A 13,012-nucleotide genomic window follows, 5' to 3' on the forward strand; every position below is an offset into this window, starting at 1 on the left:
GTTTACTGACCCCAGAGAAAATTTTGAAATACTTCCCCCCGATGACCACAATATGGCCGTATTGGTAAACCAACAGCAAAATCAAAATTAGAGAATTAGCGCTAAATACACGCTCCCAAACTTCATCAGAAAATGCTGCTACAGACATAATAACAGAAACAAACAAAAACTAAACTAATTTCAGTGACCCTGTCATCCAGAAATTGGAATGCCTGCTACCTTATTTATGCCAGTTTTACGCACTTCAGCATCATATGTTCAGTTCCTCGCCACTTGACGGACGTAGACCGAAAACGTTCCACAGAATAACAAACTATTTAATAAAAGGCCCCTCCCCCACAGTTCTGTATTCATATTCATATTTTCAATATTAACATTTTAATTTCACAAACAAATCCTCTTATTGCAGAAATAATTAGAAATATGATTATCGGCAAAGAGATGGCGCACCAGCTTTGCTGTGGGACGGCGAGGGCCTGGCAGGGCGGTGAAGGGGTGTTGGGGGGGGGGGGGGGGGCGACTACAGTGGACGCGGATTATCGCTTTTCTGCCAGCAGAACCATCACAGTGGACCACGGCAGTCGTGCTCTTCTACCGCCAGCGATGGTGGATAACCGCAGACTATACTGTCGCTGACGAGATAACAGCTGCAGAGAAAACTTACGAATTCACAATGAATTTTAAGCGAATAAAAAATCTTCGTCAACTCTGAGCTAAATTCTAACCTTCCCTTTTCTTACACAACTGCTAAGTGAAACACATTCTGTAATGTCTTCTCGTTAACATAAATTATCTCCATCATCATAAATAGGTTATGAACTTCATTTTTGGATTCTAGAATCTCACTAATTACCATATGTAAAAATAAAATACGGTGATAATTAGCCTTTAGCAAAGAATAAGGTCTTCACTTAAAATTTTCGGGCTGATAGGCCGTGGTCTATTTATAAATCTCTCCGCTGGCATTTTGTCTCAGACTGCGGGGGAGAGTTTTATACATCTACCACGGCCTATCAGCCCGGAAATTTTAAGTGAAGACAATACCGGCCATGAAAGCCTACATTGTATGATCAAATAATACTATTTCAAAAAAATTCGTTTGTGTTCAAAAGAGTAGAAACAGAAACTTGGAGTGAATTTTTACTTACACTTAGGACTACAAAATTTTCATTCTAACAAAAACCATCCCATTTTGCAAAGGTGTATTTCCTACACGCAAGTCGATACAACCAAAGGATACACTTTTTACGATTCCGTTTAGGGTCAAAGATCTTACTTGCATTTCACAAATGTTCAGTGTGGCCTTCACACAACGCCAAAGGACATCCACACAAAAAGCTCGACTTATACTTTTGTGAGCATGTCTATAGTTACTGCACTCACTGCTGCTACTAAATACACATTGTTTTAGGAATTAATCCAGACGTGTTTAAATACTGTTGGACCATCCCTATTGGTTTACTTCATTACGGAGTCCCACAACTATACATGTATTTGACACTGTGTTGTTTGGTGTAGTTTTAACTAAACCATAATTTGCTCCTCCAATGCATTATGAACTGGACTTAATACCCTCTTTAGAATGCGATAATTAACGTCTGAACCGAGGGAGGTGGCGCAGTGGTTAGACACTGGACTCGCATTCGGGAGGACGACGGTTCAATCCCGCGTCCGGCCATCCTGATTTAGGTTTTCCGTGATTTCCCTAAATCACTCCAGGCAAATGCCGGGATGGTTCCTCTAAAATGGCACGGCCGACTTCCTTCCCCATCCTTCCCTAATCCGATGAGACCGATGACCACGCTGTCTGGTCTCCTTCCCCAAAACCAACCAACCAACCAATTAACGTCTGATTTTTCGTGGTTGAAAACCGAAGGCATGAACGTGTTTTTCGTTGTTTTTGGCGTCTGTACTGTACTGATATGCTGCATTGTACGCATATTATCGATATAACTTACGTTTTTCAGTAGGTACTAAGCTGCTAAGTGGCGCATAGAGTGTAATGGTCGGTCCTAGAAGTTCCTATACCTTAAAAGCGTTAATTACGGTATCAGTGACAATTTAAAATATTTTATTATGTTTATGTAATCCGAAAACTGTATTTATGTTAAAGACTTTGACACCACCATTATGTGACACTTTGCGCGTTTGTCACCAGCTGTTAGTACCAGAGGTAACAGCTGTTTGTAAAGACTGAAATAACAGACGTCCACCGAAATTAATACATGGACATCAAATCGGCTATTAAATTATTATACATGACAAAACGACCATCTTCATAGTTTTCTGAAGAATAAGAGGCAACCCGAAGTAAAAATGTGGTGTGTTATGCTCTGTCCAGAATTACTTTAGGGTTGACAGCTATGGAGGACGTAGTGGCGTAAGGCACACGTGGGGATATGTCACACTGTCAACCAATCACACGTGCCCTTATGAATAGCCGCACCAGCCACTCGCGGTTGCCAAAGCATCTCCACCCTCACCCCCCCCCCCCCCCAATCGCCAACCCTACGTACCCGCACTACAACATGTCCCTTTTCTCTAGCACTATGCTTCCGTTTTAGGCAGCATCCAGTCCTGGATAATCGTTCGCTGTGCCCTGTAATTTTGGTTTTAATTCCTAACGGCCGTCGGAGTATGTACATCCTACTGATTGTTCTTTATTTATTTACGTGATACTGAACAATGTCAGAAGCACTTCCATCTGATCTTATGAATGGCGGTACTCGATATCTGTCTCTTGGACAGGATATTAACATATAAGATCAGTTTATAGAATTGCTTTGCACGTATCCTGCATACTGTGATATAGAGAAACTTCGTGGTGGCTCGCTTCTCTTCGTTAACGAGGTGATCGAAGGAGCTGCTACTGCTTTCAAAGTAAACAAAAACAAAGGAAATTTACAACAACGATTAGGAACCTAGTAAAACAGTGAAGCTCTAAACTCCAGGGAAAAAAGTTTTATGGATAAGTACATCACTCAACTTAGATTCGTGTAAGTGTGCTACGACGTCGTTTTTAGGGTTCCATACCTCAATCAGTAGAAACGGCACCCTTGTAATATCACTTTCCTGTCTGTCTTTCTGTCTGTCTGTCTGTCTGTTAAAAACCCTTATTCTCAGGAATAGGTAGACCTCTCACGTTGGAAATTGTGTCACAAACTAAGAGCTATTGTTTCTTAGTGATGTAAGACATTTAACCCTCTAACTCAATGCAGTCAAAATACACGGCCACTTATGTCACGTATTTTGATACTCGGAAACTCACTAATCAAAACATATTGGGTACTTCCCGTTGACCTAAAATCACGCGATTTGGCAAGAAGCATAGGTTAACAGTACACCTAAATGAAAACGTTCGGAATTTTTAATTTGTAAGTATATCAGACGAAAAATACTTTTTTTGTCATTTGTTATCCAACTGACCGCCTGTCTGTTAAAACTTGTTTTTTTCAGGAACGGGTAAATGAATTAAGTTAAAATTTATGTCACATACTAAAATCTATGCTCTTGGCGGTCTAAAACATTGACGCTTTTAAGTCAGTGAATGGAAAGATGCTATTTATGTCTCATATTTTGATTCTCACCAACTCTCATCAAAACATGTAAGGTATTTCCCGTTTACCTAAACTCATGAAATTGGGTATGAAGCAAGGTTTCACAATACAAGTAAAGAAAAAAAATCAGAAAATTGTTCATTTGTGATTATATCCCACGAAAAAATATATTTCTATTTGTTACTGACTTCAAAGTTAAAATTACTACATTCTCGAAAATTTCGGAATGCCTGGGACCAATATCTTGCCAGCAGCAATGTGGATCACAGGCAAAGGTCGTGGTCAGTATGCATAATTTAGCTTGTATGGAACCATTAGAGACAATTTTCATGGGTATTGTTGCAGAAATACTCATATATCCCAGAAAGGAACGTCCGACACTCGGCAAATTATTCTTAACCGCGATATAAGCATGTCGTTTTCACTGGAGTCACACAAAAAGGGTGGCGATAATAAAAGTGAATTTGTGGCAGATCTTATGGAGCAGATAAAAACCTATGATTACTTTCAACAAGATCGGGCGAGCCGTTGTGGCCAAGCGGTTCTAGGCGCTTCAGTCTGGAACCGCGCTACCACTACGGTCGCAGGTTTGAATCCTGCCTCGGGCATGAATGTGTGTGATGTCCTTAAGTTAGTTAGGTTTAGGTAGTTCTAAGTTCTAGGAGACTGATGACCTCAGAAGTTATGTATGTCCCATAGTGCTCAGAGCCATTTGAACTTTTTTTTTTAATTATTCATTCACTGTGCCAATTTATCTCACACAACTAATTATCACGAAAACAAAGCGAGCTCACTAACAACATTTACGACATTGGAAAGTCTATACTGGAAGCCCAGCTTGTGTAGAGCAGGAAATAACTATGCGTAACTGCAGTGATAAATACATGCTTACATGGCGGTGACGAATAATTTGATGAGTGTCGCATGCTCCTCTCTACGATAATATTCATAAAAACTGTCTCTGAGATGTCCGGAGAAAGTAAATTATGTACACTGCGAGGCCATCCATACTGGCAATCGACTGTTTCGATTGATTTTGCCTGTTATCGACATTGCTACTGGCAAGATATTGGTCCTGGGAATTCCACGACTTTCCATAATGTTGTAATGAATCTAGGAAGTCGGAAAAAATGAAATTTTTTCGTGGGTTTTCTTTACAAATGAACAATTTTCTCATTTTTCTCGTTTATGTGTACCGTACAACCCTCTTGCTTCGTGCCAAATTTCGTGAGTCTAGGTCAACGGGAAGTACCCTATACACCCAAGAGCCAAAGAAACTAGTACGCGTCCCTAATATCGTGTAGGGCCCCCGCGAGCACGCAGAAGTGCCGCAACACGACGTGGCGTAGACTCTACTAATGTCTGAAATAATGCTAGAGGGAACTGACACCATGAATCCTCCAGGGCTGTCCATAAATCCGTAAGAGTACGATGGTGTGGAAATCTCTTCTGAACAGCACGTTGCAAAGCATCCCAGTTATGCTCTATAATGTTCATGTCTGTAGAGTTTGGTGGCCAGCAGAATTGTTTAAACTCAGAAGAGTATTCCTGCAGCCACCTGTTAGCTACCCTGGACATATGGGGTGTCGCATTGTACTGTTGGAATTACCCAAGTCCGTCGTAATGCAAAATGAATGTGAACGGATGCAGGTGAACAGACAAGCTGTTTACGTACGTGTCACCTTTCAGAGTCATATCTAGACGTTTCGGGGTCCCAGATCACCAACTGCACACACCCCACACCACTACAAAGCCTCCACTAGCCTTAACAGCCCCCTGCTGACATACAAGGTCCACGGATTTATGAGGTTCCCTCCATACACCTACACGTCGATACGCTCGATACAATTCGAAACGAGACTCGTCCGACCAGGCAACATGTTTCCAGTTGTCAACAGTCCAATGTTGGTGTCGACGGGCCTAGGCAAGGAGCAAAGCTTGTCTCGTGCAGTCGTGGGCTTTCGGGTACGAAAACCATTATCGATTATGTTCTGCTGAATGACTCTCACGCTGATACACGTTGGTGGCCCAGCAATGAAGTCTGCAGCAATTTGCGGAAGGGTTGGACTTCTGTGACGTTGAACGATTCTCTTCAGTCGTCGTTGGTCCCATTCTAGCAGAATCTTATCTTTTTCCGGCCGCAGCGATGTCAGAGATTTGATGTTTTACCGGATTCTTGATATTCACATTCGTGAAATCGTCGTACGGGATATTCCCCACTTCATCGCTATCTCATCGCTCTGTCATTGTAGCAGCAGTAACCGATATAACAACTGCGACAGACACTTGTCGTCTAACACAGGCGCTGCCGACCGCAGCGCCGAATTCTGGCTGGTTACATATCTCTGTATTTGAATACGCATGCCTATACGTTTCTTCAGCGCTTCAGTGTATTAAATTTATATAAATCACAATGTAACAGCAGCCCCATAGTTCACATAGGCACTTAACCACTTCGGCATATTCATAGTAGCCAACCACATATACCTTAACAGGTAAAGAGTAAGTGATATCTACAACAGTCTAACTGTACTGCAGAGAGGAAATCGTGGTAAAAAATCCTGATCATGTAGATCAATTACAAGTAAAGTTGCACAAAGGGGAATCTTCTAAAAACATATCGAATGAAAAAACGGAGTTTAGGTGCTACAGCTTGTACAGTTTTTTAAAAGTTTATTTTTTATTACAGAAACAAACATTTCATAGTGCAACCCTTTGACAACATAATCAATATTTGACATATTCAGACATATTTGTTTTGCAAATTATATTTTTTATAACAGATTCGTCAACGGCATCAGAATGTGGAAGGCAACGAGAAACCACCGCATTAAAGATCCTATGCATTTCTCTAGTTACAAATCATGGCTGTGTTCAACACCACATTTTCTGAAGTTTCAATCCCCCAATAGGATCTCGAAGGGGGAGGGGGGAAGCAGTTTTGAGCAAAACTGTTACAAAGAAGAGATTGTCATTTAAAAATAGTATAAAGATAAGCTCATGGAATGTGAAGACGATGTCTTAGGCTGCAAAAATGAGCAATGCAATCAAAGAAACGGAAAGAGTGAGCATTTAGATCATCTGCATTAGTGAAATTCGATGGCCAGGTTCAGGTACTTGAAATATCAATGAACACAGAATTTACTTCTCAGGAACATCTAATGGACAGTATAAGCCTGGAGAAGGATTTATAGTATCGAAAGCAATCGCAGAATGTGTCACTAATTGTGTACGTGTTTCAGAGAGAGTGGTGTTACTCCCAGTAAGTGCTCTACTCTTGTAACTGAACATATCCAAACCTACGCTCCAACAACAGACTAGTGATGAAGTTGCACAATTTTATTCCCAAATCTCAGGTATTTTGCAACATCTACCGGAGAAACATGTTACAATCATTATGGGACATTTTAATGACAAAATAGGAAGGGGATATGAATGCAACATTATAGGTCACTATTGATTTGGTGAGAAAGGAATGAGAGAGGCGAACTACTCAGTGCATTTGCAGGAGAGTGGAGATTCGAAATAACTAACACATTCTTCACACTACCACCGAGACAACATCTCTACACCAGAAATTCCCCATAAGATTCAGACGAAAATATTACGCGGAATCACATTGATTATGTCTTGATAAATCAAAGATATAGAAAGGGCTGTCTCTCAATGAAAACCTATCCAGGTGCCGACATTAACCCAGACCACGTCCTCCTAGTTGGTGTCTTCAAAATCAGAATGAAGGGAGTTCAAAAGAAAAAAGTCAAAGTGGATGATGGTGATGATGATGATGATGATGATGATGATGGTGATGATGATGGTGATGATGATGGTGATGATGATGGTGATGATGATGGTGATGATGATGGTGGTGATTGGACTGTGGGGCGCTCAATTCCTCGGTTATCAGCGGCCGTACAAATTCCCACGTGCATGAATGATGAAATAATGAGAACAACACGAACACAAAATGTATTATATCCGAAAACTGAAAGAATATTACATAAGAGAAAATGCAGGAGTCCATCTTAATAATGAACTAAATTCTCTGTCGGGTAACTTGTGCACCGAAGAGAAAATTAAAAAGTAACTATAGTGGACGATAACCAGTTTGGACAAGAAGAGAATAGAAGCTTTCGAAATGTGGTGCTACAGAAGAATGCTGAAGATGAGGTGGGTAGATCACGTAACTAATGAGGAGGTATTGAATAGGATTGGGGAGAAGTTTGTGGCACAACTTGACTAGAAGAAGGGATCGGTTGGTAGGACATGTTTTGAGGCATCAATGTATCACAAATTTAGCATTGGAGGGCAGCGTGGAGGGTAAAAATCGTAGAGGGAGACCAAGAGATGAATACACTAAGCAGATTCAGAAGGATGTAGGTTGCAGTAGGTACTGGGAGATGAAGAAGCTTGCACAGGATAGAGTAGCATGGAGAGCTGCATCAAACCAGTCTCAGGACTGAAGACCACAACAACAACAACATAGTGGAATCAGTTAAAGAAGAACATCTGAAATCGAATTTCACCAAAAAGAAGTCATGTATGACTGAAGAGATACTTAAAATGATGAACAGATGGAGGAAAGTGAAAAGTAGTCCTGATGAATACAAGAATATCAAGAAGGATATGAGGAAACGGATACGAGAAAGTAAGAGAAAGACAAGAACAGTGCAATGAAAGAGAGAAATTACAATTGAAGCATGTTAGTTTCAATATTCATAAAAGCAGTCGGTGAAGTGACAGGAAATTACAGGAAAAGACAGGAAACAGGTTGGTGAATAATGAAGAAAAATAATAGTTGGGTAAGATGAGCTTAAAGAAACATGGAAAACATACACAGAACAACTCTTATGACAACCGGCCAGAACTTCCTGAAATATATTGCGAAACAGGGCCTAGAATTTTGCTGGAAAAAGTACAAGCTGCGATAAATGGAATGAAAGATGGTGAATCACCTGCTCCCGACAATGTGAATGCCGAAATTCTCAATCTGCTCTGTGAGGATAATTTAAAATGGTTGACTGCAATATTTAATGACATCTACCACTCGGGTAACATTCCACGAGAATGGCTTAAATCCGAATTTATTACATTGTCCAAAAAGCCCAGAGATAAGACTTGTGGTGAATACAAGACGATCAGCTTCATGAGTCACACGCTAAAGATCTTTCAGAGGGTCATTCACCAAAGAATTTACAAGATCTGTAAGGAACAAATTTCTTCTACACAGTTTGGTTTCAGAAATACATTTGACACGCACGAAGCATTATTTAGTATCCAAGTACTATTTAAAAGGTGCAGAGACGAATTGCAATATTTATTCCTGCCTTATTTATTATCAGAAGGCTTTCGGCAGAGTATAACACCAGAAGATTGTTGAAATTTTAAGAAGCATTGGTTTGGATGATAAAGACCTACGTATAATTGTTAGCCTATATTGCAACCAGTCGGCTTCTGTGAGGCTGGACAGAGAAAATACAGAAGACAGACATTCTACGAGGTGTAAGGCAGGGTTGTATATTATTCCCACTGATTTTCAACATCTACTCAGAACACGTCTTTAAAGAAGCTCTTGAGGAAGTAGAGATGGGAGTGCTCTTAACGGGAAATATATCGACAACATTCAATATGCTGACAACACAGTAATATTTTCTGATAGTGAGGATAGTTTTCAGTACCTTGTCGATAGACTTGCACAAAAAAGCTCTGAATATAGTCTACACGTCAACCATCAAAAAACGAAAACAATGATAATCAGTAAAAACAGAGTCCCTGCATATCACATTTCGATAAGTCAAAATCACGTAGAGCAAGTACATGAATACACGTCCTGGGCACTACAGTAAATGACCAGTGGGATCTTTCTGATGAGGTGAGAACTTCAATTGGAAAAGCCAGGGCTGTCTTCAGTAACATGAGTAGCCTTTTCAAGAATCATGGCGTAGCAATGACGATGAAGATCAAACTCCTGCACTGCTACGTGTTTTCCGCCCTCTTCTATAGTGTTGAAACATGGACTCTGATAAAATCGTTGGGTAAGCGGCTGGAGGCTTTTGAGGTGTGGCAGTACATGAGAATGTTAAGAATACCATGGACAGCTTATGTCACAAATGTCGAGGTTCTGCGAAGAATGAAGGAAGAGAAAGAAGTACTGGCCACCGTGAAAGTAAGAAAGATCTAGTACCTGGAACACATTATGCGCAATAACAACAGATACTATCTCCTCCAGACCATCCTGCAAGGAAAAATACCGACGAAGACAAGCGTTGGCCGGAGAAGAATATCCTGGCTTAAGACATCAGAACGTGGACCTCTAAAAACGTCTACAGAGCTAAGTGACAGGAAAAGCACTGTCAAGATGGTTGCCAACATCGGGAACGGATATAACCAGAAGAAGAAGAAGAAGGAAACGAATATTGTCATTGTTTGGGGTCTTCTTTGAAATAATAACTCGTATATTTGTAGAAATGCAGCAACTTTAGAGTTCAGATTCTTTGATTTATGCATTAAATGTGCTATAGAATTAAAAGACATACATAAACATGTTTACTCATATTGTGCTTCAAAACCTTCTATCCACTACTGAAAACAGTAAGCTATTTTTGAATAGGTCTCAGTTTCGTGAACTTATATTCACAATGTGCTACTTTGTCACGTACCACTGTAATGTTACCAGTACCAGAAGTAAACTAAATCTGACAAGAAAGCCATGAGGACTGTCAAAACACCTGGAGATTAACCCCCAGTGCTCGAACTGCACCGTTCATTGAAATAAAATCACGATTATCATTTTATCCATCCTCAGCAACTGTAGTCGTGTATAACAAAATAAAGAATATTCCTGTTGCCAAGCTATTGACATCCCTATACCAATTCAACGACGTGTTCTAAAACGTACAGAACCATACAACTGGTATTAAAGCCACTAGATACGATTCTTACACTAAACGTAATTGTGACCTGCCTGTATTCCATTATTAGTTGTTTCATTATTATGTAACTGTGCCCACGCCTCTTTCCATCTACGATTACTTTCCGATACTTAATATTAGCTAAGGATTGAGAATAATCTCTCCACTTACTCCAGTCACAAGTTCCAGCGCCATGATGCGTTTCGCACTTTGTTTTTGTTGACACGTTCCCTGCAAGCACGCTACTGACCTCGCTACGGCTGTATAGAGATTAGTTGCCGAATTTCACATACGTAGCGCCACTTGTCGTAGATATTAACTTATTTCATTTACAATTAGTTGTTTATATTATTTACTACGGAGCTTATATCGACTTACAATTTTGTTTATGCCTCATGACAACTACAGTTACTTTGATTTATTATTTTATCGTACATGCGCCCACACTCTGAGACCAACTTCACGACATTCACGTCATTGGCTGATTGGCTCCTGTTCTAGCGTGATGTCGACACTTGTTTCGCTTGTTTGTGCAGACGGTGTGAACTGGATGTAGGTGTCTAAGAGCTCTTATTGTATCAATGGATTCAGTATTGTATTACTTATTGTTCCTGCACAATTTTTAGGAATATGGCATTTTGCTGTATGCACTTTATTACTGACACTCGCAAATAGTACGATAGTTACAACAATACACCACTTTTTATCTTTAACTTTCTAAAATATGTGAAATTTTCGCCCCTAATTTTAATATTCTTATCTGATTTCTACTTATTTGTGGTGTACTTTCCTGTACAGCCTTCTGAAGAAAGGCACTAAGTACCCGAAACCGGTAAAGAAATTAAATTTCTTTTATGCACATGGTTGCTTATAATTTCATTATATCAATAGACCGAAGACGATTGTTCTATATTTTACGAAAGTAGTACAGTCATGGAAGAAACATTAACAACGGAGAAAGTTAAAATCTAGATTTCCTTCATCATCCTTGTGCAAGTCAACCAATGACTTCGGTGTCTAACGGCCTCAACGTCGACAGGGCGTTTTCCAATGTTACGTTCTGTGAGTTTGATGGCTGTTCCAGGCAGAAAGACGGCGCCGTGGCCTTCGTTCTGCTCCATTTCCTTTGCCGCAGCAGACAAGGCGAACGGTAACGAGGTAGCAGGGTTGCTGTTTGCTAATGTTGTGTTACCCGCTGTTAATGACGCCCGCTTGCCGCGCCGCCGGCGCCTCGCCTCGCCTCGGCTCGGCTCAAAGCGGCAACAGATTATCTGCTGACGGCAGCGACTAATCCTTGGAGACGTCTGTACTCCAGTACAGGCAGCCGTGTATCGTGCTCGTTAATGGAGTACAGTCGGTATATCGCCTCGCCGAGGCCCGCTGTCTGGTATTATCGCATTGACAATGATGTGGCGTTTAATCAAAATGGCTCGCGGTAATAGAAGGGTCTCCTTCAACTCATCTTTGTGAAAGGAATACCCTTGCCAATTCAGAGAATATTTGGATAAGCACTTTTCCAAAGTAGAACTGCATTTTCATTACACTCTACTGGCCTGACACAGAGGAAGTTAAAGATAATATTATGTGTTATGTCTGTTATTACAGTGAGTAGAGACTAGATTTAAAAAATTCCGCTAAATTAGACAAAGGAAACAGTAAGTAATCATTGAACATAGTCGTAAAAATTACCACACAAACTAGAGTTTTACTGTGTGTGTGAGAAGGTACTCCCTGTTTCAAACAGGCTCGTGAATAACTACACGATAACGAAACTCAGTTAACCAAACGTATAGTATTTCAGTCGTGCATATACACTCCATGGTAACAGGGAGCAGTTTATAAAGATGGAAATTAGGTTCTGTTTCGCAGAGCAGATTAGTGACTAAAAAACAAATGATTACGAAGATGTACATTCTATAGATGAGTCACACTCCAGTTTGTAGAATGTCTCTTCTCGTACATTCGTGTAGAGAAAACGTGATAGGCGGTAAAATAACATACTTCAAGAGAGAATGAGGTTGATGTGGTCCTGGTATGGTGAGGCTTTACGTTCGATCCGCGTGCGGAGCTTCCCATCTTTGTTGCTGATAGCAGATATATTGTTGAAAAACTGTTAACACCCAGAAGTTTATGTAGATTTGATCTTCATGGATGACTGAACTCCTGAAAATGTAGATGCTGTGGTGGAGGAATTCCTCGCAAATGAAAGTGCCCATCTCAAGGACTTACAGCTGATTCCATTTTCATTTTAAGTAGCTAATCGTTTGAATATTATAGACAAGCTTATTTGGGTTACGCTAAGCGATCAGCATACATACCATTCCTCTGAGGACGGATGTCTATTAGCGGTACTTCACCAAGAAACAAAAAACACGCTACAGAGCAGTTTATGTCATATATATTCACAGGGGTGCCTCTCCAAAGAGGGGTGAGGCGCATTTTCTGTGTGAAGCTATTTTCTTTATCACGATCGATCGCTCGTTCATGAGCATTAAAATGTTTGCCTGCTTTTTACTGAAAACTGAATGTACTCTTTATTAACAA

The sequence above is a fragment of the Schistocerca nitens genome, chromosome 9 (assembly GCF_023898315.1).
Source record: "Schistocerca nitens isolate TAMUIC-IGC-003100 chromosome 9, iqSchNite1.1, whole genome shotgun sequence".
NCBI classification, from domain to species: domain Eukaryota; kingdom Metazoa; phylum Arthropoda; class Insecta; order Orthoptera; family Acrididae; genus Schistocerca; species Schistocerca nitens.